The 27,895-nt window shown below is 40.3% G+C and overlaps 1 protein-coding gene and 1 long non-coding RNA gene across 2 annotated transcripts in view; one reads left to right on the forward strand and one right to left on the reverse strand.

Annotated features, from left to right (window-relative positions):
• The window catches only part of LOC124182706 (UPF0489 protein C5orf22 homolog), an 801,650-nt gene that overhangs the window by 243,706 nt on the left and 530,049 nt on the right, over positions 1-27,895 (reverse strand). The window lies entirely within an intron of this gene.
• Positions 5,388-18,146, forward strand: LOC124182714. Its single transcript, XR_006870837.1, has 2 exons — positions 5,388-6,745; positions 17,980-18,146. It is a non-coding gene; the product is annotated as an uncharacterized LOC124182714 (long non-coding RNA).

Raw genomic sequence — 27,895 nt, forward strand, 5'->3', positions numbered from 1 at the left:
GTATACGGGCATGCACAGACACATTCGTCCGAGCCTCACAGTCGGTGTCCAATCACAACCTACACCCGCCGTAGGAGATTAACCCGGAGGATTCATGCTTTCGACCGTCCTTCCTTAATCGTTCTTTGTCGCAGACGCGATCTCACCGCGGCTGCTATCCTTGTATGCGCAAAGCTGATTTCCCTGCATCCGTTTCTGCATCCCAACGATCGATTATCCCAATCTAATGTCATCGTGACTTGCTACAGACACCCGGCGACTCACTAATTGAACTCCTGGATGCGGGAACAGCTCACTCCGGATTAACTCGCTTTCGAGCTTATTTTACATAATCTTCATACTCGCCTACCCTCTTTCGATTCTCCCTCTCTTAGTAATTTTGCAACCTTGCCTACCGGCGATTGCTCGGAATATTTATTATTTATGCAGTTAATTTTCCTTTCAAATTTTTATCAAACATTATTCCGCTAATTGGAATTCAATTTTCTTGAAAATTCTAGCACACAGTCGTTTTTCTTTATTGAATGTGTGCAATTCAATATCAATTTTCGTTACAACCGCTTTTGATTTTGTAAGAAATTTAAAAAAATCCTATGGAATCATCTGGAAATAAAATCGGTAATTTCGAAAATGTTAGGTTTTTTTTATTCCTTTGTACTTAAAGAGTTTCGTTTCAACCCCTCTTTCTATTTTTTTCTTAGAATCTCCTGATTATTTTGCAACGTACCTATTACGTGAAGTCAAGTTTTGTGAAAAAACGAAAAAAAAAATATTGTGGCAAGTCAAACAATATGATTTGCGTGATATAATTTATATCTGTCTGAATGTCAACGTGCAATATTTCGTTCTAGATATGAAATTTTCTGATAAATCGAAGAATGTAAATGGAGAAGAAAGTGTCGCCTTTACCATAAAGTTTTTCGCAAATATGTTACTGCGAGGATAAAAAAAAAACAACAAAATATTAAACTTTTGTAATTTGCTTATTACTACTGCCGTACTCTTTATTTTATTTCAACTAATTTACACAGTGGAAAAAATATACATATTTCTCATGCAACAGGCTTTCTAATTTCATCAGTCACTTTCACAGTTGTTATTGAGAAATGAAATCCGGCTGAAAATAGTGGGTATACAGTAAATGGCACAAATATTTGTACGCTACAATATGAAAAACGAAATTTTTTTGACTGTTCAATTTAAATTTGTATTGTATTAAATCTTATTGTGGCAGAGAAATATTTTCTATACTTCACTATAATTCGGACTGCTAAATTTTAAGTCGAAACGGAACAGTAATATCGTGAAATAAGGGAGCGGCGAATAACAATTGAATGCTTTAGTTTTCGGAGTACTGAAACCTTGAAGTGCGAACAAAAAAATGGGAAAAAAGCATCGGATAATTCGTTAAAGGGTGACTACACATCACCGATCATATGGACGAAGTTTGAATATCGTTCAGATGTGAATCGCAAGATGTCGCTACGAACCGGCCGCGAACCTTGGCAAAATTCGATTCTTTCGCCTTCGCGCAGGCTTTCTTTCTCCTGTCCTCTTTCGCTACAGAGGAGTTCTACTTATGCGTCGGTAATGCAGACCGTGCAGATACCTTTTCGCGCAGCGCCTCAAACATTGCAGAACGTAACGCCCAACTCGCATCGTTATCTGACGTATACATTGTCAAGTACGAAGGAAAAAATGCCGGGAAAATACGCTACACAATTGCGCGTTATCATCTTGGTAAAGATTTTCGCGAGTTTCATCGTGGTTAAAAAATTTTCCGAGAGGTGGCGCGAAGTAGCGCCGCCAGCGGAAACATTGAGAAAGTTCGTAGTGCCGCCATATTTGAAAGAGAGAGCGGTAAGTGTGAACACAGACGAGGAGCTCTCGGCACGAACACATGCGCGCGCGTCAAGGTGGGTGAAAAAAACCGGAGGCGGGGTTTAGGAAGAAGCGGGGTAGGAATTTTTACCCCCCTCGCTTTTCACAGTCTGGCAATCCTCGCCGAGCGAAGGGGCGAGGCGGGGTCGGAAAAATAGAGGGAAGGAAAAAAGAAAGGATCAGGCGCGCTGCCGCGACGGGGAGGAGCGATCATGCGCTCCTGAGTATCCGCGCGAAATGTACCTACGTGCAACTCGGACGTGGAGGGGAAGCTAAACCTCCGGGTTTTTCTGACGGCGGGAAGGGATGACAGGAATTCGAAGGGTGGGTCAAACAAGTGAAGGGGAAATAGGTCGCCGTCTCTCGCGATCGCTCCGCACGCCAGTTCAACGCCAGTCGAACGCTTGTACTTCCACCGGTCGCCGTTTCACCCTCTCTGCTCTGCTGACGCCGTCGCTGCGAAAGTTCATGTTATTTAAATTTCTGCGCCGTCGATCTTTTCGACGTATCGCACATTTTATCCCATCTGTCCGTCACGTTGTTACTCGTTACGGGATAACAACTGCGAAACGACCGCGACACAAGAGCTTTAAAATTTAAAAAAAAAAGAAGACAAAGAAAAAAAATGGAAATAGAATCTACAGACGTAATATAAAACGACGCTTGAAAAATATAACAACGAACATGGAATTGAATGAAAAGTATTTTTTTCGTAGAGTGTGGCGCTCGGCGCACCAATTGTTTTACCATTTTACACGGGACGGCTGTCGCGATCCGAGAATCAGTGAATAAGAAATTCAACCAGCAAGGAATGAAAGTATCCGTAGGCAAATTGACGCGTTAAATAATCTGGAATAGTAAATGAAAAAGAAAACACAAAAATCTGAAAAATGTTTTTGAATGTAAAATGAAACAAAACACGTTTTCAATTAAATCAAGACAAAAACAAAAAAATTAATAAACGAAATGAAAAGAGGATAAATAGCAGAAAATGAAAAGATAAATTGCCGTGAATTTAACTCGACTATAAATTTCGAAAAACATATCTGTCAACCGAAACCGAGCACGTGACCCGCCCACCTGATGCAGCGAGAAGCTTCTTCGTACACTGACGCAAGATCCTGGAGACTGCAGCGTGAACTTTCATCTCCAGTGCCATGGATGAAAAATCAGTCGCGTCGAACGGAAAATCAAGGCTGGAAAGAAGCACAAATTGTCGAATCAAAAACTACGCCCTTTTCAAAATCAGAGAAAACGCGACGAGGGAATAACAAATTGGGTTTCTGTCTCAGGAGTAATCGAAATGATAATAAATCGGACGCCAATCCGCGGAAAAATCCAAGGCGTTAAGGCGTAATGTGCGTACATCTCGTGCGAGGAGAAAAAAAGGGAGAAGGACGGAGTTGACATAGCTTGTGCATACCTCGCCGGTGCCTAGAACTGATAGTACGCGCGTTATTATCAACTATAAATAACGCACACATAGTCCGAGTGATAAGCGGCCGGCTCGTGATAACGCCGCCGATAGCCAGTCGAGATAAGATAACGCCACCCCGACCGTTGCTGTTGACGAGAATAAACAACGCTGGTGTGCCACACAGGATACGACGCAACGGTATTTTCGAACGCTCTCCGACCGTGCAGAGAGAACCGAATGACAAGTGGCTTGCGGAACTCAAGCCTCGTTATTAATTAGTCGATAAAATTTCTGCCGGAGAGAAGAAGGGGGAGAAAATTTTTGGTGAAAATATCAAAGTGCATTGTATAAATGTTAACCGAATATTCTCGTAAGCCGTTTCTTCGAAATATGTTTGATAATACTTGTCAGTGCTTGCAATATGTACCCGCGATACATAACAGGATGATAATGAAATGCAACACGAATTGTACGCAGATGCACTTCCGCCTTGCGTGATTCAGCAATCCGACGGGTGAGTTACCATTTTGTGCACTACGATATATTCGACCCAACGCAGTGCAGGTTATTGCTGAAAGAGTTGATTATAGTCTGGCGGGTAAACTGCGAGACGCGTAGCTGTAAAGAATATTTCCTTTTGTAGCACAGCTTTTTTTCTACGATATGCGATTTCCCGGTTTTAGGGAGTGCCGAGCTGAGCGAATCCTTCGTGAATAAGAAATCGTTAGATTTTTCAGACTGAAATATATTCAACGTAAAAAGCGCTTATCTAGAGAGGAGAAGAAAAAATAATGTAAACATAACTCTGAAGCAAGCGCTTCACCGCGTATCTCCGTTTAGACAAGGTTCTTACGATAAATTTGATAACGTTCCAACGAACGAACAATTATAAAAGCATTGACCTACAACTGTTTAAATACGCTTTGAATTGGTGAATGGAAACATCCACCTGTACTATGAACGGTTTGATGAAATATCACATTTCAAATAAATAATTTGTGACTTTACAGAACAATGCCTAAAAAATGGTGTCAAGAACAAAAAAAAAATAGTCATAAGCTTGCCTCCGCAATTGAAATCTTTTCTGTAAACCTACCGAAAACGCAATTATAACGCTCAACTTCATATATATGAGTCAAACACCTATTTGAAAATTGTGATATATAATGCATTCGTGAATGTAGCATAATATAAGATTAAAGAGAGTGACATTAGCGTAACGAAACGTGGAAGAAAACGTTGCTATTTCTCAACTTCAAAATATCTTTGAATATGGTATTTTAAGGTTCGTTGAATTTTACTCATTCCTGAAGTTGCGGAATAACGAGTTTTACGAAAAATGCATCGTAACCACAACGTTACGAGCTTCAACTACATAAAATCACAGTGAACCTCATACCCGACTGCATACCAGCATTAGAGGGATAATCTTATAATTTAATTTTTTTTAACAGTTCCTCGGGTTTTTACGAATACTGCGTATATTTCCTGAGAAAAATAAGATCCAGTTTTCCGTTTTCCGTTTTTCACGTGTTTCGTGTTCTTTCGTTCTCTCGTATCCCCGCGTCGAAAGAAGTTGCTGAAAAGAGAAGAAGTAAATAAAGGAGTGTGCATCGCCGTGACGAGCAGCGACGGAGGTTGAGATAGAATTGAAAAAATATCCATCCGAATAAGAATGAGAAGAAACTCGGCGGTGCATTCGCTCACGCAACTGTTTCGCGCCGGGCATGCCTCCCGCCCCGTTCTCGGCACGCACACACACGCTCACGCAACAAAGAGAAAAGTATCTCGCACTCTTTCCCCACCACGTGGCGAGAGAGGCCTTCCTTCTCGACCGGCGTCCCAGGGAACGAAGGAAGGGCAGGGTGAGTGGGGATGAAATATCATCCCCACTCGCGAGGTCGCTCTGTCGGTGGCGCCGCTCCGCCGCCGCGGCAAGGCGCGGAACTTCACTTTTGCGTCCGCGCGACGCGCCGCGCCTTTCACCGCGAACGCAACGGGAGGAGCGGGCTGCGCGTGTGTGCGTAGGAGCCAATGCGCCGGGGTCGCAATCCGCGCAGAGCGTTCGGGCGGGTCGTCGGGAGAGGATGGATAGGAGCGGCGGACTTTCGCGGATATCGGTTCTGTCGGTTAGGTGCCAGCCGCCGTCGCGTTCGCCGCTCCTCCTCGAGCGCCGAGCGAGCGTCGTCCTCAGGCCTCGTCGAGTTCCTCGCAACCCTGACACGATCGGAAATCCGACCACTCCTGTCATTCTTCCGACCTACTGAACAGACCCACCCGCCGTTCCGTCCTGTGATCACGATCGAGCAAAGCGTTCGCTTTATCAACCCTTCAGTGCCCGGCCTGCCAGACATGGCTGTTTCGTTTTTAAGCCTCACGGTTCATCGATTTTCATCGAGAAAATAACTACGAATATTTGACAAGCTTTTCGATGCTGTGAAGAAAGTTTTCGAACCCGAGGATCGTTAACGGGGTCATTTGTTCGGTTACTGAACATGAAAATTGAAGCTTTCTGAAATTCAGGATTTTCACGTATTTACGTATCGAGAAATGTCTCACAGTTGAGAAATATACAATTTCATCCCTTTAATTGAAGTGAAGTCAGAGTTATGAATGAAAAATGCGTCGTCGCATGCAACTGTCAACTTTTGTGCATCAAGTTTAAATGGATAGCGTTTTTCTATTTCCATAACTCGATCCACATTTTGAATATCCGAGCTGAGAAAAGTCCATTTTGCGGAACTCAATTCATTCTCGCAGTGAAAGAAACTTTGGATTTGTAACGTACCCGTTGCCGGGAATTAAAGTAATGGAATACCGAAGAGTCTCGTAAATCTTCGAATATCAAACAACTGAAATTATTAACTATTAAATTCCATTTTCGATAAACGACCATTAAAAATGAAGCAGAGAGACAGAGCGGGAATGAAATAAAAACATGAAACATGCCACGATTCAAGGATAAATCCAACCGCCAACGACTTTACACACACACGAAATACGTCTGTTGTAATTTATCGAAGAAATTATTCACCAAGAGCGACGTAATAACTAACACACAAAGTAAAATACACACACACATACAGATACAAGCCTGGCATAAACCACTGAAAAATAACAACTGTGAAGCGTGACTTTCTGGTGAAGAAATTTACAAGATATACAGTGTTAAATATGGGGTAAAATAATATTGGGTGAATTATACGGATCCTGATGCTCGTTCGAAGCGTCGAAAAGATAGTGCGGTTGTAACGACAGTGTAATTTCTGTTATGCGTACCGTATACATACATATGTAAAGTGGAACAATCAAACCTGAGTCACGTATGTTTTGAGGTGCGAAATTATGCCTGTACGTGAGGAGACTTTGTACATACCCATAAATTTCCAACGATTAAAATTTCACTTCGAATTATTGAAGCCACGCGGTGCTGCAGCTCAGATTCAGGTAAGCTTTTATTATTGGTGCAAGGTGACCGGAGACACTTTCATGCCACTTGCGCGTCAACTGCCTGCAGGATCACACACTTAATTTTGTCGAAAAGACAATTCAGAACCGAATGACGCGCGACTTCCGGTTTCCCCCGTCGTCCTTTTCACCCGGGACTAGATTACACAGATGTTGTCCCATCCTTTTTTTTCGCCCACGAGAATCGCGGCAAGTACGGGACACAAAAAGCGGGATAGTTTGTCCTGGTAAGAAGATACCGTTTTCTGAAAACCTGAAAGGGGCTGAAAGGAGGTTCGGGTCAGTGAATGCTTTCGGAAATCGGTAAACACAGACTGCAAAAAGTATCCGTAGAGCCGCGGCGCGTGCCGTTGACAGGTTGCTTAAGCGTCCTTCTACCGGCGCAAAGTGTTCTGTTGAGAAAGCAAGGTATCCGGGAAAGGTGAAGAGTCTATTATATTACCTGGAGGCTAGATCCTCGCCGAGGGTATATGGGATAAATAGAAGAAGAAGAAGGGCCTTCTTTGCCTCGAGCACCGGTTGTCGTCAGCGCTGCTGGTGCCGCATTGTGTTCCATTCCGAGCAGGGACCGGAGTCTGGGACTGGGAGCCGATTTTTAAGACCCTTTGAAAGTCGCCCAGACGAGACTGCGGTCTCTGCAACCATTCCTGACTGACGTAGTAATAGGATCGAATCCCTTCCGCGTCACGCGGTTCCCCGATGAACAACAGCCGAGGAACAAAGGCTGCGGTTTTCAAATACCATTGACAGAAACCCCCCGCGGTGAGGAAATTTGAATTTATCGCTAAGACGCAAGAAGTTGGTATGTGGTACGAAAAGATTGGGGGGCTCGGTTCATTCGAGGTAGGCATGAATTCGGCGGTTGCAGGAAATCGCATTGTAAATCAAAGGAACTCGACTGTCAGTTTTGAGATTACGGGGAGTCAATTTCGGTAACTTGAAATTATTTTGTAGCGTTGAAGAAATCGCCCGGCAGGCGTTGGAAATCATGGAAATCGCTGTAAGCCTTGGGGTAAATGCGAAATGGTTTCGATTGATCATTGATATTGATGCAAAGTGGTTTCTATTGGCTTCTATCTTATCACGTGCTGTCGATTTCATGATGACCAAGTGATTTTGATTGATTTCCAATGATTTCCCATCCTTATTACTGTAATTCCATCTACTTCGGAAATCAGTGGAAACTGTTGAGAACACTAGGCAATCGATGAAAATTCTATTGGGAATCACGAGGTAGAAATCAATTGAAAACTCAGTCAAAATCAATCTTACTAAATCAAATCATCATCCGTTGGATTTTTAAGCGTGTGGGATCCATCGACAAAAATTGATCTTGTTAATTTCCGTTTTCAATTGCATACAGTGCGCAAGATATGCTCCGATGTTGGAATCCGGTCAACTAGCTTCAAATCGTTCATTGGCTTGAAGACAGAAAATCAGTTGGAACTTAGTTGAATTCGAGTCATTCTTCACCATGAAAAATAACTTGAAAATCAATGAGTAGTCTAACGAGTTAGGATGTTTAGGAATCACTTGAAAATATCAGTCGAAGTATAAAACTTATCTTTTAACATTAGAAATCACTTAGAAATCGTTAGTGATTTTCAATTTCCGACCGCTCCTTGAAAAAACCGCCGATCACCAATTCTTCGTTTTCTTCGAAATGACTATTTCGTTCACATGGAGGCATGTGCCAGTCTCCAGTTCTACGTTCGGACTCAAGCCCACTCTGTGTCTCTGCGTCGGATGCGCGTCGCGTCGGATTGCGTCTCGTTTGCCGTCGGGGCGCGGCGGTTCCTCGAGTCCCGGGCAGAACGATCAGAGAGCCTCTTCCCTGAAGAGTCAGTGTCCCGTTGCTTTCCGAGTTAGAACCGGTTCCCCGCCCTCATATTCCTCCGAGATCCTGCCGCCCGTGGCGTTCTTAGAGTAGAGACTAAATTCCCGTCCCCAGACATACTCGTCTGATCTCTGTATGTTGGGAGAAAAAAAATCACACCCGTACATCCTACAGAAGCGAGGCATCGATTACACGTGGATCTAGCTGAAATTTCGGTAGACCAAGTTTCGTCGTAAACTCTGGTAACAAGATTCTGAAGAGTATGAATGAAGCTTGGTGAGCTTGTACAGTAATGTTCCTTAAAGCTTGGTAAGCTTGTACAGTAATGTTCCTTAATGAGTTCCCAGTTGCGCATTATTTTTTTGGAATCAAAGCTGGACCGAGTTTCCTTTCGAAAAAAGTTATCAGAACACTAGGAATAAGCAAAGTATTTGAGCTGTCAATCAAGCTTCGCCTTCGAAACTTCAGATACCTATAATAGGGTTGAGGAACCATCTTTGACCACACTTGAAAAATGTCTTAGATGTTTCTAGTGCCATAACTCGGACCATTTATCAAATCAATTACAGTGGCATAAGCGACGGAAAATATTGGACGGAACTTTTACGACACTTGATTGTTCAAACGTCAATGCTTACAATTAACAAGACTGATCTATAAACACTTTTGTGCCATATGTAGTCGATTCTCTTTAAACGTTGTTGGTACGATTAGAAATAGGCCAATCGATCAAGATGCTGAAGTGCATCAATTTTATACTGGACCAGATATGTGGGACCAAGGGCGCAGGTGTTGCTTCGGTTGGAGACCGACTCGTAGATGTTGCGATAACATCGAACGGTTCTTTGCTGGACGCTGCGATTGTGCAGGCAGGCGGTTTTTTGCCACCCTGATGAACGGAGACTCCGTAGCAAGCAAGCAAGCAGGCAGGCAGGCAGCCTGGCAGGCAGAGAGTGCCATTACGAAGCGGTTGGCATTGCTATTATATCGTCACGGAATTTGAGCCGTGGACCTTTCAGCCGCTCGTCAAATTATCTCCTCGGGTACAATGCGCCTGCAGATTGATATCTTTAGTTACCGAAGGCCCCGAAGTTTCATTTAATACTACCTACATGCCCTTCAAACAGCTTGCGGAGTTGCCAAGAGCGCGCCCGCATCGCATCGCCGCGTGGTTTTCTTCATTGGCTTAATAGACTCGGTGCTTGTTTCTGTGGGATTGTCACGGGACGTAAACCAGGGAAGGAAGCTTGTTCCCCGTCCGCAAGGGTCGCAAACCTTGTGCCTCGTTAATCTTTTCTCTTCTATAAATGATGTCTTGTGACCCATTTTTTGCCGTTCAAGAATGGCAAAGGATGTTTTTTGGACATCAAGATATTTCTTCGAGGTCACTAAACAGGTCATTAGACATCTTCAAACGTCTTTATGATGGCTTACAGTTTTTTACTGTATGGGTTCTACACTGTTCTGAAAAACAACAAAAATCTAAATAAGTCGAAAGAAAACTGTTTAAGAATGTCCAGGAGTGTGTTTTTGCGCTAATGTTAGTGAATACCAATAAACCAACATCCCAACATACTGTGTGATTTTAAAGAATCTAACCAAATTTCACGAATTCAAGTTGAAAAATACAAACAAATTAAGAAAAAGATTCATAATCGTAACGTTTGAAATGCTATGCCAGTGTTTTCAATCCGTTTCTCGTGTGTCCAACCTTATTTTATGAATACTGATGTAATGTCACACGGTTATGTAAGATTTCATAAGCATATGAGTGAAAAAAATGAGCCTAAGGACATTGGAATCGGATCAAAAGGATCAGTTTTGGCATTGAAAGTGTTGAATTTATATAAAACCTTTTCTTAAACGTTTTCTCTCTTTACACGAGTTTTCATTCAAACGGCACTGCCCATTGATCCTCAAACCAACGCAATGTCAAATCGCGTAACTACATAATCTCCAGAAAGGACTCAGCGTGGCGCCGCGAAGCGTCTTGCGCAGTTTCTCTTTAAGGTTCTCCAAACAAAAACGGTTTACCTTCACTTTGCTCCGACTTGAGTACGGGGCAAGAATAAAAAGGGAAAAGAAAAAAACGACCCGGCGCAAGGACGTATACAAAGATGTGCTACGTTTGAATATTGGATCGATCTTGTGCGGCAGTATTGCGGCAGCCACGAGCTGTTTGGGAATATTTGCAACTTTATTGCGGTAAATCGTGCAGATCGACCCGAGCTGACCAAAGTTCACTGCGCGCATGCATGTTTCAAGAGGGGATAATCGCGCACGTATACTAAAATTCTATCCCCCTCTATCTCTGAAACAAACTTGTGCGTACGGTTTTTTGCCGATAAATTTTACATCGCCGTTTAATGGCACAAGTTATGATCAATACGTATACGCTGCGGACAGCGCGCGCGAATGTGAAATGTCACGCATACACAAGGCATAGAGGAAAATGATTGATCGATTGATAATGGTACCTACAACTGAAACATGCGCGCTCAGGCCAATTTCTTTCATTCGCTCATGTTGTGAACCAGAGCCGAACTCGTGATTGCACGCAAAGATAAGCTATCGTATCCAATGCGCGTGCTTATAACGAAAATTTCTCATTACCATTATCACTAATTTTAAGTTTGCTTCGGGGAAAAAGAATTTGATTTCTGATATCCGTACCGTTAAACTGATATACAAGTCCCGCAGGCAATTATAATTGTACCAACCGTTTTCAACCTTTCGCCTCTTTTATTCTCTACATAGTCTCTTACCTTTTTCATTCGCCTCGCTGTTAAGCAATACTTTTACTTCATCCGCTCACGAAAGCATGACTTTTCTGCACGATCCAACTTCTGTCGCAGTACACGGTGTAAATAAACCGACGCACACGCTGCTACGTTTCAATGTACCTATGCATGTGTCCCAACGCTGGCGGAAGTTGCTTTTCCCCAACGTCGCGTGATTACCGTAGTGTCGTAACTTACAGGGGAATCTTACTCTTCCCTTTTCCCAATCTAACCACGTTAAGCCCTAAATATTTACCCTTATAAAGCCGAGCGTGCAAAATCACGTGAGGTGAAAACAAAAAAAAAAAAATTTCGCCTCAGTAGCGGGAAATGAAACGAAAGTCAGGAGTATAGGCTCGAAGAATTCACTATCACTGTTCGATACTGCCTGAATAACGTCACATTTGACTGCCTTGTGATTTCCATTCAAGGATGTGAGAAGAATTTCCCCGCGTATATATAACTGATGATTCTATAATCCAACGGTAATAAATTTACACTCGCTACGGTTACCCAAATTCGAAATATTCTCACGATCGCAAGGAGATCCGTGATCTATGCATACAACCTGCATTGCTTCGCCTCGAATCTATATTAATGGGAAGGGTTATATCCGGCTATGCAGATAGGTGACGCATTATTTTCGATACCCGCGCAACCTCCGAAGACCCGGAACGCTTCCAGGCAGGTACCTGCAGGATACACACCGCTGATGCAAGACGAACAACCAGCTTTAAAAATGGTCCTGCACGTCCCATTATGCTGTATTATACACTGGCACAAAGAACAGGCCAATCCATTAACCCTATCCCCTTCAAAAAGCCCGCGTGTTCTTGTAACGTTCAACACACTTTGGTCTGTGCGTCGTGTTTGGAACGTTGGTGCAACAGAGAAAAGAGAGAGGTTTGCTTATTCAACCAACGTCTTGAAACCACAGTTCCGATCTTCTGTTTTCACTGGTGTAACGACAAAAATTCTTCAAACGAATATTGTTTACAGACAGGTAATATTTAGCAACCATTCGATATGTCGTCAAAGGTGTTGCAAAGTTTAGAAAATCGAATTCTCTGTTTTACTATTCATTAGTCCAATGAAGAATACACTAGGAAACACGTCGTATCGAAGATCTTTTGAGAACCTCAAACCATTCTCGAAATCACAGGAGGTTTTATTTCTCTTCCGGTACTTTGAACTCCTTCTGTTCAAAACTATGTTATGTATCGTATGAGATAACAATAGAAGAAACCGGGAACAAGAGAGTACAAAGTACCGTTCAATTGAAGAAAGCGGTGTTTTTTTTTTTTTACACCAATTCGATATCGTACACATTCACTTCGTACATTTTTGTATCTTTCCTGAACTCAGTTTCATATTCCTGTAGCGATTGCCATACCACGTCTTTGATAAACGTCATGAACTTTCAACAAGCTAGGGAAGTTTTGAACGAAGCGAATTTCTAAAGGTGTGTAGTGCGTACGAGATTCACCGTATGTGGAGGCAAACTTCGTTATACCCTGAGAAAAATGCGTTGTACGAGAATAAAAATTTCGAAATAGTTGACCTAAAAAACTAACTTCGATTATGTACCCAGGACCACATATTTCTCAGTAATGGTACAAAGAAACGAAAACAGCCAAGACGCATGGAAATTTTTCTCGACGATATCGTGAGGCAATGTAGCCGTAATATCGGGACACCCTGTATGGGTAATGATACGTATTATACCTGTAACCCCGGGTAGGCAGGCATGGGGCGCAGGGAGTCAGGTCGGGTCCGCGTAATATATCAGTCTCGAGCTAGGAGCGCAAGGGTTGTCTCTTGGACAGCCGGCGTCTAATGCTATGGAAATTCTATGCTAAGCGCATGTGAATCTTTGATCACATGCCCAGAGACGGTCCCATGGGCGCCCTAAGGTCCATCTACCTGCGCGTCTTCCTCGTACCTGAAACGAACGGACCCGCCTCGTCTGTGTGGGCAAAAGTCGGTATGGAGCCACCCAAGCGTGTGTGGTTATTTATCGCCGAGCGTTGGTCCACTCCCAGCATCCAAGAATCCTAGCCCTCCTTTATTTCTACACATATTTTTTCTCTTCCCCCTTCGTTTTTTTTTTCTTATTCCGATTCAATTCAATCTCACTGACCTGAGCCACTGACTGCTGGACGGAATGATTACGACTAAACTGACTAACGGCGAGCAACTTGAATTCTGATGAACTGAACTGCAGCGTGGAATAGATACATTCGAACGAAGCACATTGTGGGGAAATTGATGGGACTGAACTACATTTAACCGAATAAACGGCAAGCTGAAAAGATTTACTTGTAGGAATTGTAACTATGGTACCCCAACTGTGATAAACACTTTCAAGACTATCGCAGCGAAGTCAAGCTGAACTAAAGCGGATTTCAGTTTTCTTGGATCCAACGTCAACTGAATTGAAACTGATTCGCAAAAGTCTACATTGAGTACAGTTGAAGAGAGAGAAACGAATTGAATTGAACAAAGTCAAAAATCCAATCATAACTTAATGAAATAGGAATAGATCGAACAAATAAATGACACAAAACTAGAGAGAGTTCAACTTGAGTCAAACTTGGTCACATATCATCGAAAGATTGGATTCGGTTGTTAGTGAACTCATTTCAAGACTGAATCATTTTCCTTCCTCTTGGGGTTGCATTCAACTTTTCGAGACTTTCTTTTTTTATCAATGTTTCATATCTTCAGAACTCGTAATCAAAGGAATGACGAAGAAGTTGGGCTTAAATCCAATGAAATTGACTGAAATTAACCTAAACTGAAACCAGGATCACGAGAATCACGTGTTCGAGAATAAATTCCGTGTAGTATATACAATCAATATCATGAAAAACGCACGACTGCACGTCAACTATATCCAAGTTCAAAGTCTGACAGTAAAAGTTTCAAAAGTGATTCTAGGATCTTCTTCTGACAATACAGTACAGCACAATCTGTGATGCTTGTGTGAGTGAGAGTTCGTGGTGTACAGGTGGGATTTTCTGACCTTTCTGCGTTTGATCCTTGCCGTCAAAATACTGGAACCCATTCTAAGTTAGAGTTTCTCACTCATCTTCCACGCTGTAGGGTCGCGAAAAAAGCATATGTGAAAGGCGCCGGCCAACCCCTTTCGCATAAACGGGGTATAAATATTATGCGAAGGTTATGCGGAAGGTTTTAGTAGGGTGCAGAAATATCGTCATACCCATCCGTCCACCGCCGTCCCTGCGTTACGTGTACCAAACGCGATAATTTATGAGGATTTTATGAAAATCTAATGCTTGAGCAGCCGAGGGTCCCGTTTCGAAACCGTCGCCAACCCCTCATAGCCGGGGAATAAATAAACAAATATATGAAAAGCTCTCGCCAAGAAAGGGAAGCTTGTCATCCCGGTTCTCCTTCTCTCGCGCATCAAGAAGACATCTTGCTTCGATCATTATTGGTATAAGGATATCGGTGGATCCTACAACGAGAGGAATTTTTGGTTGTGGTTACTGCACGGTGTTCAACTATTTTGCCTTTCAGCCATAATCGAAGAATATAGTTCCGAGTATATCATGAAAATCAGTTTTATAACTGCAAGTGAGAAATGTGTCAGTCAGCTAAACAAACAGATTCAATATTGCAATAACCAAAAAATTTAGTATTGACAACTCTAATCACGCTAAATAGTAATTAGTACCAACTTTTCTCGTCATTCCAAGAATATTTAAACCGTCATTGTCGTGTCAACCATTTTACTACAATTTTCTAGTAACTGTAACAATTAAATATTTTCTCAGTGTATGCTTAGAATCAATGATTGTTTCTAGTTGTTTAATTCTAAGATTTTCGTGAGCTACAAATCCACAAGAAAAAGATTCACATTACAAATAAGCACTCAAAATTAAATATCAGAGTATACGTATTGTACACTTTCATCTTAAATTTTGGAAAATATGTGATGATTGAAAGCAATTTGGAACATCAGTGAAAGAATAAGAAGAAGGTGGGATTCTATTGTGAATATGTAATACAATGTTTTCATCAGTTTTCCGAACTGGGTTCAAATACCACACAAGCATATTGTGAAACGATTTCATTACTCTGGAGGGAAAAAAGACTATGAAATGCGATTTACTTTTTTTGTTGGACTAACTATTCTACACAAATTCACTGAAACAGACGTCTTTTTTGGGACATCATCAGTTAGATACGACCATTTGTTCATCAACATCAGTGCAATTGTGAAAAATTTAATATTTGATGATACCAACATGATGAAAAAAAAAAATCTTATAGTAGGATTGGACAGAATACAGTATTATGAATAAAATAAGTATTCGCAGAATGAATTTGACAGATTATACTGAATTCTTATGCGTTTTAAAATGACTTGAAACGAAACATCGATATCTAAGGCCTTTTTTATAATTACAGTATTCTTCCTCTTAGATCTTCCGAAAACTTGTCGTGTTTTCCAATCGTGAACACATAAATTTGGTGAATTCCATATATGTGATCGTTTCGTAAAAATCAAATTTTGACGAAAAAGTATTAATTTTTGACTCATCAAGCGTCTTAATTCGAAAAGTTACAAGTTGACTCCCGGTAATCGGTGCCAGGTAGAAACACAGATGAAAGTGTAATCGTGTGCGAGAATTTAGGGCGAGATCCGTTGGAAGACGAGGATCAGGGTAGAGGAGGAGAAGAAAAAAAAAAAAAAATCGGGAGAAGAGCTGAGTAAAAAATCTTGAGATCCGTTAATTATAAAATTTTTAAACCTTGCTGCGCGGATAATACTCATTATCTTGGCGTACAGTCTGCCCACTTACTTTGAAACCTTTCTTCGCTCTTCTCCTTCTTTTTCACCTCTGCGTTTCTCTTCTCGTTTTTTGTGCCTCGAGAAAAGAAGAAAGGGTAAAAGGGGCGAGGGGTGGAGGGAAGGGGGGGGGCAACAGAGGGGAGCACCAGAATTTAACGCGCCGGACTTCAGGTAACAGAAACTCCCATTATAAGCACATCATCGGGCTCGTGTAAAAGGCACATGAGTATGTTGCCCTCGAACCAAGAAAATAAAAATATTATATGTAATTTTTCGGGCCTCGCGTCGAGTAAATTTCAGGCCTACGCGCGTGACTTTCAAGATTAATGAGCTTCCAGATCTATCTTGGCAGGAGAATTTCAGCCACTTTTACGCCACGTTGTCCAAGAAACTTCAATGAATTCGTCAATATTTTTTTTCTTCAATTTTTGCAGTTCAAAATATAACAACAGTTGAAAGTTCTCTTGTAACCTTTCGAATAGATGCTAGGAATTATTTATGAATTTTTTTAAATAATGTTTGCTTCTTCATCCCAATAAGTATTTTTCGTCAACAATACGCGACATGAAATGTTTGGTGTTGAAATGAATTGACGTGGTAAAGTGAAAAATTTTCGCTTCGATCGTACCAATTTCAAAATATCAGTTTTGATACGTGTCGCACTAGAATGAAACATCAAGACTTTACCGCCAAAAGTATTCTTCCTCCACCTTTTCCGCAGATGCAATTGGTAAATTTTGCAAACTGTGAAAGAGGAGTTTATTCTTCTGTCTCACGAGACGAAACTAGAATGAAAATGAGACATGCCTGCGATAGAAAAAAATTTAAAAAAAATAAAAATTGCTGAACGATGGTAATAAAACTGCAAGAAACGTGAGAAGCCACCCTGTTATGCTCTCCAATTAAAGTATCATAACTCTCAGTTTCTAATTTTCCGGGGCATTTAATCCTCAAAATGTGAGACGCTCTGCAATTATATCTCGCCTGACTGAAATTGGATGTGAAAACAATGAAAAAAATTTTTCTAAAAACACGAAGGAACTTAAAGTGCGCGCTGTTTATTGTTCACAATTTATCACCTTCCCTTGCGGCTGATAAAAAGTAAATAAATAACAAAAACGTGGTGGTGCACCTTGCATGATCGCCAACGGAATTAGGGCCGAGGGACTCGCTAATTGAAATACGAGGAACTGAAAATAGGACTGCGGATAACTTCCAGATGTTTGTCGTCTATGTGTACAAGTGTAAAGCTGGAACTCAAGCTTCCGTTTCAGTTCAAATTAACGTTACCGGCTCTATTTTCCACGCTCATTCCTCACAATACCGAGTTTCCAGCGTAGCAGTCTCTCTTTCACCTTTTCTCTATAGTAGTCAGTCTATCACAGTACTGGAACAAGATCGAGAGCCACGAGAGACGAGGAGATGTTCCTCGTGTTTACTACGGGATGACATCATCCGACTTATGTTGGTGTGCTCGGTACGACGCCAGATGTCTGAGTTGTAACACCGTTGACAAACAAGCTGTGCTGCAGCTGATATTAGGAAAGAGTCTCTGAGAGACAAGCACAGTTCTCCCGCATGATAAGTGGTTCACCTCGATTGAAAATAAAACGATATACCAACCTCGGTAACAACAACTGCGACTCACTTCTGCTTCGACGCAAAAGTGCAGTGGGACTGCGTGTATCATTGATTCGTCATCTCGTTCGAAAGCTTTTAAGTTTGTGAAATTTACCGACTAACCAACCGTGTCTTGTATTATTTCTTGTTTCAGTTCCGCATCCGAAGTTCTCAATCTGTTCCGCCGGAGACAAAACTTGTGAGTACGAAACGGAGTCTTGGTATGTAGGTACTATTTACACGCGAGAATTGTTATCGAAGAATCGAAATCGACAAAAAAAAAAATTGCTGCTACTGCATGGGAGTGTTAGAATAAGTTTTCGAAGAAGAACATTGACTCTTGGATAGGCAGCGAAGCTAGCAGAGTAAAACAAGGGCTACTGTGCTTCACGGATGCTTGGAACATGTGCTGGCGAGAATTACTGTCCACATGCTAACTCCACTAACCTCTAGAGTCTCTAGACCAACGCGTGTGTGCGTGGAAATTCATTCGAAACACATGGCGATGTGAAGGAGACACCTAGACGGTTTAGGTAGAGCTCATGTGTAACATCCACATTGGTACAGAGCGCAGCATTGTGGGAGAGAGAGTTTCTCAGCCGAAGGGAAGAAGAAGCAAAAGGATCGATGAGAATGTTTCGCATCTGTGAAAAAATTTACCGGCGTCTTCACTTCGGAAATAAAATACCGGGTAGTGGTAACCCGACACTAAATTTTGGTCCATACAAGTCCACAACGCATCTTTCTATCCGTGATTTCTAAGGAAATGTTAATTTTGCCAGCACTTTGGACAAAGGGTTACGTTGAGATTACGAGACATTCGTAAAAAATTTATCATTCTGCAACTTTCGAATGAACTCTTGAAGGTATAAAATTAGTATATTTTGCACTGTTATGATTTACCGAATATTATAAGAATCTTGAGTTGCGAAGTAAGTATTTTTGTGGACTCGAACGTCATTAAAGATACTGAATACATCGAGCAGCATTTATTCTCCAAGTAGTGAAGATTTTATATAATTTTGAGGAATACTATAATAATTGATCCGGTTTTATTCACAGTTAATAATATTCAATCCACGATACAATACACGATATTCTAGGCATCGATGAAGACGTGGATCGACTGCAAAGTTTAATTCATTTATTCCCGTTTTTGTAGAATCCACTTCGAGAACCGAAAGACATTGTGTAAAGCAACGAATTTTTCCGTTGTAAATGCATGTGTATAATTTACCGAGACTACGAGAAGAAAAAACATGAAGACTACCACGGAATGCAGAATTGTTTTCGTTAGGATTAATCAAGGAACGGCCGTTACTACATTATAAATTTTCGAGATAAGTGAACGACCAAGCGTGGGTATAATGGGTCGCTGGACTCGGCGGGTGGTTTGTTCAACTGCCGTCGTTGTTATTTTTTCATTCTCCTTTTTTTCCGTTTTTTCCAACTTTAACCGTTCGGTATGGCCGAAACAAAATGGCCGCGCTGTTATTAATTGAGTTCGTCAAGCTCATTGAGCAATTGTCATTAATTAGAAGTTAGTCACGAGTCTCCAAGTGTGTCCCACACGTTATACTTACATTAAAACCATCTAATTACTCCTCCGGCCTTACCGCATCCCGAGATAATCAGAGAGGGAAAAAATTCTTCCCTTCGCGTACATGATCTCGTTGAAAAATTCCAATGAGCCCGAATTTTAAATGGCGCTACGTTGGAACACCGCGTTACAGAGTTCGAACAATTATCGGTGAGTGTATATTGACGAAAAACAAGCAACGATTACGTGCAGTAAAGGGATTTTATTGAGGCAACTGACATTTATTCCAACGAAACGAATATGGCAATGCGAGGGCTTGCTTTTTTTCGTTTTTTAGCAAAATGCCAGTTGATTTAAGAAAACAAAGAGTAGATGGACGAACAATTCGTGTTGGTGAGTGAAAGCAACCTAATTTCGGACCATGTATTTATTTGCGGTGGATTTAACGAACCTTGTATATGAGTGTATGAAATCGATCACGTCACATTCGAAGATAACGCGATAATTTTACATTTCAACCCCGTACCTAACCTTACCCTAACCCAACCTTATAAAGCGTGAGCCGGGTTGAACGATCGAAACGCGTTGCAAAACATTCTTGGGACTGCGGAATAACCGAAAACATGCGATAAATTTGCATATTCGATGAATAAATACAGACAAATCGGTATAAATTAATGTAATGGTATGAATATTCGATTGGTATAATTTATACGGAATTGGATAGCGTCGCGAGTACGTGGCTAAGAGTTGAAACTCTTTCGATCGTTAGAAACGGAAATAGAATGATATAGTTGAACAGGATGGTTAGAAAAAAATCTATTTTATCAGAATCATTCGCTTTCTCACTTAAGAAACGACGATTAATCGGTTCCATCTGGCTATAAGTAGATTTTTATATCCTTTCTGGTATTTTGTTGTTCAAGTTCTTTTTTCTCATTATCGTTGTCGTTTCAATTTCTCCCCAAACGCTGAAGAAATATCCGTGAGATGTTTCAACGGTTCATGCGCTTTTCAACACTCATACCAACCTGAACAAATCACATGTTTTTCGTTCACGAATGGTATTCGTATGCAGGCTGGGCTGCGGTTAGAAAAAAGTGTCAGCAATCAACGCCGAGATGAAAGTTTATTATACGTAAGAAAAGAGTGGATACCCTCATCGCTGTGCTCATTATCGCGGTCGTATGTCTCGTTCTAGTATCTAAACTCGGCACTGATACGCCTTGTTGTGCGTTTATTGCGACCCTCTTCCATCTCTACATGGTATTTATACGTATGTGATATAAATGAAGAAGATAGAATTAGAGAGAAAGAGAATAGAAACTATTTGGTTAGTCGAGAGGATATTTATTGATCATTGGATTTACACAGACTGTACAGTGAGTGGGAATAATTTTAAAATAATAATAAAAAATGAGCGTCTGGTGACGAAACATATCAAAGACGTCTTATCTTGTGTCGAACGATGATTGTATGTTATATTTTGTATGGAATTTGGTGAAGTGTGAAATGTTAGAGGAGCTCGATTCGTGTTTAAATATAACGCGACATATGTATCATACAAATTAATGTTGGACAAATCAAACCTCTCGCTCCTATGAAACAATTTTTTCTTCTTATTTTCAAAAAAATAGCAACGGTCTTAGTGGATATTCGATTTTTTGTTAAAAATTGAAGATTTCTTTATATTTAATTCACAAAAAATTGTCCAACGATAATTATAAAATAGGCAGGATCGTGGCAAAGAGGATAAACTATCGGATAATACTGTCACTCGAGGTTGACGTTACGTTGTCAATAACATTGCTTACTATTAATTGATTCTGATAACAAAATGTATGTTAACGACGTTGAATCTACTCACGTTCGAATAAAATGAGCCTCGATCATCTTGACATAATCGGTTATACGGTATTTGAAAGTTTATTTGCAAGTAGTTAAAAATTGGGCATTAATTATGAATATTATATATTTCTCTTGGTGGAATCAAAGTACTTTATCCCCGTTGGTTTTCGGCACCGACGCTACTGTGTATGCAACCCTTTAACCCTCCGAGTCGGATCTTTAACCCCAGGAGGAAGGGAGGTATGGAAATATATGGTAATTCCGGGTGGCGGATGGTAACCGGGTGTAAACGGCCGGCCGAAACTCCCCGCATCCATCGGCGAGGTCTCTTGTATATGTAGCTATAACAGAGGAAACGCCGACTGGATATGTCCAACTTGTACGAAATTAGTTAGACGGAAATTTGCAGACCCCGAAAGCTGAGTGCGACGCTTTAGTCACGTTTGCCGCGAATTTAACACCCGATACAAACTCACCTGCAAACCGCACAACCAAAATTTACCCGCCCCGTTCGGCGTTCCGACAAATTGGGTCTCGCAGCTGCACTTCAGATTTGCATTTCTCCTGACGGACATTCTTCCAAAATGTTAATTTTTTTCTTGTTTTTTGGAAATTATTTATTTAATCTTCGTGTTCTCGAAATTCACGTAAGATTCTTTTTGTCGGTGTTTTTTTTTTCTTTTTTTTTCTCTCTCTACTTTACAATCTCCAGGCATGACGGAGTTTTTGAGGATTTGACTTTTTGTAGATTAAAGTCTGTTATTTTCGTTGAAAACCCAAAACATTATAACAAGACCATATTTTTCACCTTTGGTTGATAAAGTTTTTTGCGAAATTCTGTACTGACTAACGAAACAAACTTCTTTCGAAATCGATTCGTTTGTTTGAATTAAATGCGGACTCGAAACTGGGGGGGGGGGGGGGGGGGGGAGAGGTAATTCATACCCATCTTTTCGTAGCAACGGGTGAAAGGAAACGGATGAAATAAGAAAACATGATGTATTAAAAACTCCAGGAGGTGGCAATTCTGGCAACACCTGTTACTATTTCCGTGTGTTCCTGAAGAACGTTATTTCTCCGTTTCAAAGCCAGAAACATTCGAAGAGAACATCTGTTTTCTCTTGTTTAAGGATCGACGCTGCTGTAACGGATCCACAGAAAATCAGTATTCTCACTTTTCTTTTAAAAAAAAGTCTTCGCGCACGACTTTGATTTTTTTTTTTGTTCCCTTATTGGGCGCATTGGGTTCGAAAAGAACACCGCGAAACGAAACGAAAGTTACAGATCGATCGAAAAAGTACAAGAAATCGATCTTTTGACTCGATTATGTAAAATATTCCTTGATTCGTTGAGTTGAATGTAACTGATTCCCAGCAACTCACGATTTCACGGTTCTGAATTCCATTCGGTGTAACACAAATTCTCAACTAGTTTTCACTCTGCAACTGAAATTTATCCGTTTTATGCATATTGTGATTATTATTATGAGTATGCATTGAAGAAGTATTCCGTTTGGTATCAATTGATTATGGCTATATTTTTACATTCCGTATAATGCAGTTTTATTTACTTCTGTTAACAGATTTTCTGATTTGCCAATATTAACGATTTACTTTTCACGATTCTTTGGATCGATCGATCTAGATCGATACTTTTTCGATAGAACTTGCGTCCTAGATCTTTATTGTTGGCCAATGATGACGATTTCACCTCCACCGATTATTCGGATCAATTTTGCTTGCTTTTTTTTATCTTACTTGCTCACCGATAAAAACGATGTCAATTCTAAACGATTTTCCGGATCAATTCACGTTAGATCGATACTTTGGAGTCAATATCGGATTGCATTGGTTTTTTTTTTATATTCATCCTGGCCAATAATAACGATTTTTATCCAACCGATTTCCGGATCGATTCACGTTAGATCGCTATATTCGTCGATTTTCTATCTTACCTGCTTTTTCGTGTTACACCTGCTCGCCAATAATGACGACTTTAATTCTACCGATTTTTCCGATCATTTCACAATGCGTTGATCACATCTGAGAATAGATCTTCTCCCGAATCGATTCTCAAAAAATTTATTCAAGGTCGACCGGCGAATCGATTCTTCCGTAAGAACGAAAATCCCTAACGAGGATGCTTTCAGCACCGGCTGCAGACGACCCGCAAAGTCTGACGAAATATTAATAGGCGTCTAACGACGTCACACGCTGAGATTTCGAAACCCTACGCAGAATTAACCCATGCGCCTCTCTCACGTAACACCGTCGACGTTACTCGCCTAGTCGGGACGAACCCTTTCGTATGCAAATACCGGGACACCTGGAGGCAAAGGCCGCAGTGCTAGAGGCCCGGGGCCATCTGATCGGGCCGTCGCATTATCATCTGCAGGGCCCGTTTCGGCATTCCCTTAACCCATTCGCCCTCCCGATCCAGGCGTGAATCGCCCTTCCCGTCGCGCAAATTCAAGGTTTCCACCGCTGAGAAGAAACGGGTTACTTGAACATGAAAAAAAAAAAAAAAATAATAAAAAAATAAAAAAACATTTCTCCTCTAGTGGCTTGGAAATAAATGTTTTGTTTTACCGAATCAACTTGTACATTCTCGAAATAAGGAAATATATTTCATTTCCGATTTATTTTTTTATTTTTACAGTGCTTTCACCCGCAGAGACATTCTGTTCATACCCACATAACTCGAAAACTTTCTAAGAAACTTTCAGTAACATATTTTATAGAAAGATTGTGAGAATCTCTTTAAGAACATCAACAATTCAAGAAATCTTTGGCAATTTTCTGGCGCGGACATTTTCAACTTGCAGCAACCTTTTTTTGAAATATTTTTGAAAGGCTTCTTTCCTTTCACGATAGATTTCAGAAAGTTTTCTGAAATATTCTTTGTTATGTGGGTCATGTTCGTAAAACAAATTCTTTTTTCGCACCGAGAGATTTGGTAGTTGCTTGTTTTCATTCAATGTGACTGTAATTTTGACACATGGGATTCGTTCTTTTACTTACTTCTGATTATGAGGTTGAACTTCATATAAACATTGATGTAACAGTCAGGCATTTTTATCGGAAAATCCGCTATCTCGCAACTTTAGGGTTTTTCTTAATTCAGTTAAACTATAATAATGAATAATAATACCACATTATATTCATGTATTAGAAACTCAACTCATTCCATGTTTCGTTACGATCTCAACCTCGCTTTGTTTTTATGGTTTGAATTCTCTAATCGTGCAATTAGTTAACCCAATGTAGACAAGACGATAAAACGAGAAAGAAGGAGTGAAAGAAAAATACACGCAGTTTTACAAAAAAGCAGATTTTACAAAAAACCGCAGGAAAAGAGGGACGCACTCAAGTTTTCTGGTAGAATCTAGAATTTAATCTAAAAACAGTGCAAACCACTACGCACAGAATAAATTTGCTACATTTATAGTAAAGAATATAGTTGACATGGGTATTTTTTACAAAAAACCTCGATGTGTCCCTTTTTTCCTACAGTTTTGAGTGAAATCTGCTCTATTTCCTCTCCCCGTGTAAATGTCATAAAATTGAATAGTTCGAAAATTTATATTTGCTACACAAACTTTCGCCCAAGTTTTGAGCATAATTCACAGTGAGATAAAAGTTGACTGCTCGAATAGGTTTATGATGCATCTCTTTACAGTTTGAAATTTTATTTTAACCAAAGAATCATATTGTTACTATTACATCTCGTATTATTATTTAACCGGACAGTTTCGAGTATCTCGGAGGAGCTAAACAACCTCGTTTCTTCAATACAAGCATCGCATTAAACGCAATCTCCGAAAAATGATCCCCATAAAAACAACAGACCCTCTTGTAGATAATTAGGAATGAGAATAAAAACCAATAGACTTTAGTAATTAGTTTTTCACGCTAATGGATTACTAAATTTTCGGTGAAAATTACATTTTTGCACATGGCTATGTATGGACGCGGGGAATGGCGATGAGCCTATAGAACCAACCCCCGGAGTTAGAAAAGCTTTGGGGTGACTTTAGTCGGGGGTGGTGGCTGACAAAAATGGCGTTCATCCACCAGGATGGGGTGGCGCAAGGCAAGCAGAGTTCCCTTCTTTTTTACCCTAGGTTCAGATTTACGTACGAAATCGGAATTCGAAACCGGTCAGAATCTTTCAGATATTTGATAGATTTTTGACATTTATAATTTCCGACAATTTGGATAACCGCACTTATCTATGTTGTGGGTTGTACAACTTTTTTGGGTAGATGTGAAAGAATAGGATGGTTACATTTTCAAATATTCCAAAATACGAATATCGGACTCACTTAATTCCAAAATGTAAAATAGGAAGGTTAAAATAACGAATTATACCAACTTTATACATATTAACGTTTATTCTAACGATTTCATAAATTTTGATCTGAATACCTACATTTTTTTTACATGATTCTATATTTATTCGGAACACTCGAAATTTTGCCTAACAATTTTCGATTTACGTCACCACCGGTGAATTTTTTTTTTTTTTTGCAACTTGCTACGTTTTGAAATTTTACGTATTAGATTATGTCGAAATTGAAAATTCGATATTGTTCCCCATCTGTTGAATTATTGTTCTATTTTTTGATCCCCACCATTTTCATGTACTGTCTTTCCGACGTATTTATGTACGTTTGTTTTATTCATCTTGGCTTATAGATTTATGATTGTGAGCCAGGAACAGGGTAATTTGCGATTGTAAAACGGTTTTATTACCCTTCGAAATTTACTCCCGATTATCCCAATGGCGACGAATTAGACGACTCATCACGTCGGGGAATGTGGAAAAGCCTTGTAAGAATCACAGGTGCATTGGACATATTTTTGTGTCGTTTTACGATCTCGAATAAAACTTACAATATACCAATGCAGGATAGAAACTTTTTATACTACTTCCAATTTTACTGTGACTAAAATATTTCTCGCCGAGCTTAGGCTGCAGAACCTGATTCGAAATTGGAAATTTTTTTTGGAAATTGGTTTCGAAACATTGCCTGATAAAAAAGATTGTGAAATTTGATTTTCTCACATTTAACGACTGTGTCCCAAAAAAAACAACTGCAATTAAGAGTATTTTGGAAATTACAGTTAGTAAGTTTCATTCTGATAACAAAAGACCCAAAAAAGTCTATCTCCTCAAAGTAATAATTGGTTACTGATTGTTGTGCAACGTTTTTACTTTTCAATTCGTTTAATACTTCTTTCCAACATTGTACGTATATTACATCCTACTGCACTTATCTCAACACTGTATATTTTGCCCCGCTGTGCGAGGTTTTTTATGTTTCTATTTGGAAAAACAATTGTGTCGCGGTAGACGAAATCAAATTGTACACCAATTGTGCAAACGAATAAATGAAACGACGTACGACCTACACACGTGAATAATATTCGATACTCATAGCAGGACTTTGTGTGTGTATGAATCCCGTGGTGATGGGTCCGCGCCCTAGTCTCGGCATCCGGATCGCGCCGCTGAGCCATAAAAACAGGTCGCCGACTAATTCCATTTCCGGCCACAATAAACGAAACACGATCGAACAATAAAGCCATTCGTACCTGCCGGTCGCTCACCAGAAGCCTTCGAAACACTGAATTTCATCGGCTTTACGATATCTACAACTGCTGCGGCGGCAGATTAATCAACGAATCAGGTATACTTTTATTTAATTATCAAAATACAAGAATCAGAAGCGATTGACAAACTATTTATGATTTTTCTTCCAATTTTTTTAACAAAGCGTTCCAATTGGATGAGTTCTCGGACTGACGATAGCGTTAAACATATGAGTGTGAATTAATAGACCCATTCAAAATATCGAAAATAATCTGAAATCTCAGATCCTTATCAATTAATCGGAATCGCCTGCGCATTTTTTCTCGCATTCATATCTCGTGCATTCCCGAAATCAAATCTGATTCTCAGGTCTTATGTTGCATCTATTGCGGTTTGGAGTGTTGAGTCGAATTTACTGTTCCTTGGCTTGCTTCGTCGTAAAAGAAAGAAAAACGTCTCACTCGTTGCCAGTAAACAGTGTCAATGACCGATAAGACGCGTATCCAGTTGACAACTTCTAACACACCTGTTCAACTGAAGTGTTTATTCACCTTCTTATTATTTGCCAATGATATATTGTATCATTTTGTTGGAAAGAGAACAACTGTATACATATTTCCGAGCATGTCTAATACATACTGACACCTCAGAGGAAAATATGCTTTTTCCAAATAGTAATTCTCACGTATACCGGTATCTTTCCCGAATCCACAGTCGAAAACTGCAGCATTTTTGAAACCTCTAGATCCTGTAGAGTTGATTTTACTTTAACCAAAATTTTTGGAACCTGAGACCATTAAACGAAGAACATAAGTTCAGTTGGTTCGTTAGCCAAGTGGTTGGCTTTCTGATGCGCTCTTCACAACTGGGATATTTGTTTTTTTTTTGTTTCGAGGTAGAATCGCTCATCATTTTTGGCTTTCGACTTTACACCTGTTCCTTCATCAAAGGTGAGAAAGTTTATTTGTCAGCGTTCGAAACGTCACTCATGCAGCCATGGTTTCTCGTTTCAAAGTGCTCGGGCATTCTGTTTTGCGCATGACGAATATAAGTGCTCGGAGAGATAGAATAATGGAAATTATGAAAC

The sequence above is a fragment of the Neodiprion fabricii genome, chromosome 5 (genome assembly GCF_021155785.1).
Source record: "Neodiprion fabricii isolate iyNeoFabr1 chromosome 5, iyNeoFabr1.1, whole genome shotgun sequence".
Taxonomy (NCBI): Eukaryota; Metazoa; Arthropoda; class Insecta; order Hymenoptera; family Diprionidae; genus Neodiprion; species Neodiprion fabricii.